Source organism: Penaeus monodon, chromosome 1, assembly GCF_015228065.2.
Source record: "Penaeus monodon isolate SGIC_2016 chromosome 1, NSTDA_Pmon_1, whole genome shotgun sequence".
NCBI lineage: Eukaryota > Metazoa > Arthropoda > Malacostraca > Decapoda > Penaeidae > Penaeus > Penaeus monodon.
In genome coordinates, this window is record NC_051386.1 from 60,646,971 (window position 1) to 60,649,470 (window position 2,500).

Sequence of the window (2,500 nt, forward strand, 5' to 3'; positions counted from 1 at the left end):
AAAATAATGAATGAAGCTGAAAGAACACTGTAGTATTATTATTACTGTTGCAAGTGCATCTGTATTGTCATTTTGTTATCGCTGTATCTAATAATAAAAGTATCAAACAGTATCAATAGTTATAGAAACAAAAGAATTGATCATGAAAAGTCGTGGTAGCTGCATCAGTAGCTGGCTAACAAAAATATCAATAGCAATAAAAAAAAGTATTAGCAGTAGTCGTGTTACCTCCTAAACCCCATGTATACGTACATATGTATGCGCGTAAGTACCTACTGAACCGCATCCTACGTTCCCACCAGTCAACTGTGGCCTTAATAAACACCAAAAAGATTCCTATTCACTCCCTGTCGCCAAGCAGATGTCTCAACCAGGAGCCGCGTCTTCTCCTTAACAAACCTCCTTTGTGTCTCTTCAGAAATATTCAAAGAAGTGCTGGTGTGAGGGCGTAATTATTGTAACGTTCATGGTGGACAAACTCTAATATATTAAAATGATATTGAAAAAAGACGCCATTTCATAATAACTTCGAATGATTTCATTTCATATTAACTTCCAACGTGTTATTCTATATTAACATCGAAAAAAATATCTTACCACTCTTGAATGAGCAAAAAAGTGGCAAAAATAATCTTAGGTGTCGTAATAACATGAAAGACAATCTATACAAAAGCCAATTACAAATATAAAACGAGATACGGAATCGATTGCGTGAACAGAAAAAAAAAAACACAAGACGCTGTTTCAAATATAAATCAATAATTCTAGAAAAACACAAAATCTTCACAAGTCACTGATCTCTCTCACGGCTTCCTCCCACAAACACAAATCATGCACGCGAGAGAGAAAACTCAAACGCTTATCTCTCTCACTCTATGTCAGTCGCCCCCTTTAGCTCTCTCGGCCTTCCCTCTCTCTCTTTCTCCTTTTTGCCCTTCGTCTCTCTCTCTCTCTCTCTCTCTCTCTCTCTCTCTCCTTTTCTGTGTCTGCCCGTCTTTCTCTCTCTCTCTCTCTCTTTCCTTCTCTCTCTCTCCGTTTCTCCCACTTCCTCTTTCTTCTCTCTGCTCCCCTCTTTCTCCTCCTCCTCCTCTCCTCTCCCTTTCTCTCCATTTCTCCCTTTTCTCCAAATCCAACGAACACCGACTTCTTTTCTAATTCTCCTTCTACCTCTTCGTCCTCTCCTTCTCCCTTTATCTTCGTTAACACGCCTCGCAATTTTGACAGTGAAGGGCAGTGACGGCAAAGAATTATAACACCATAATTATAATACAAGTTCGATTTACTGTTATTTATCTGTGTTCATGCGACAAGGTGTGAAATTTACTGCTCACTGAGCGTTCTTCAAAGAGACGCATCAGACCACCGGAAGTTTACCATTTGGTCTTCAATTATCCGTCTCTCGCCTCCTTATGTCTGTTTATGCGTAATTCCTGAAGAACATTAAAGTGAATTCTATACGCTTTTGTAATTAATGTCTATTGAAATGTTCATGGTTAAGCGAAGTATGTCTGTTATTATTTGCTATAATTTCCGTGACAAAAATCGTAAACGCGCTTGTGACCTTGAGAAAAAAGGTTATTATTTTTCACAGCTTTTCGTCTTGTCCACAATTGTTTCGCTCAGAAGTATTACCATATCATGATACTGTATTAATTCCGGTTTGCGGCGACTGAGGAAGTATCAATATTTGTATATATGTTAAAGTTTGTTTTTAATAAGGTATGCTGAAAATATTTGCAGTATTGATCCGCGGTGACGTCATAGTCCAAACATAATACTGATGCGAGTCTAACGTTACTTAAAAAAAGAAAGAAAGAAAAAAAATATATATATATTATTGCACCTAATGAATTAATTTTTATTTTTATTTCATTTCATTTCTTCCAATCCTATTTCATAGTTTACGTGGAAGCTGCACAATCTTATCTCTTAACACATCCTTAAAAACACACGCTTGAAATTTGTTCATGCAGCAACGCAAACATCTTTATCTTATCGGTGTTTTTAATACCTAAAAAGTGCAATATTTGCTATTGGCACCTACTATCTTTGCGTTAAGTGTGGCACTCAAGAGACGTGTTTAGATAAAACATATTTTAACCTTTACCTTTCAAAATTGCTGTACACCCCCCCCAAAAAAAAAAAAAAAAAAAAAAAAAAAAATCCAGAAAATTGTGATTTTTTTTTTTTTTTTTTATCGAAGTGCAAGTCATCTATGTTGATTATGAATTATGACAATATAATAAACAGCGTAACTATCACAATTACATTTGTCATAATTTTTTTTCCATTAGATAGCATCTAAATAATTCTATTAATTATCGCAGTGTTAAATTCTCAGAGAAAATACAAGAATCTATACAGAATGTGAAAGATGACAATTTAATAAACGGAAAAAGTATTATATTTAGCTTCATAAAATTACACGATACAAGAGATGTATTTAATCGGTATTGTATTGTGAAGATATTCATCCTCATTCATACCTTTTATAACGAGA

General features: G+C 34.9%; 1 protein-coding gene across 1 annotated transcript in view; it reads right to left on the bottom strand.

The window, feature by feature from the left end:
- LOC119575246 (NADPH azoreductase-like) overlaps window positions 1–2,500 on the bottom strand; it is a 9,378-nt gene that overhangs the window by 6,066 nt on the left and 812 nt on the right. The window lies entirely within an intron of this gene.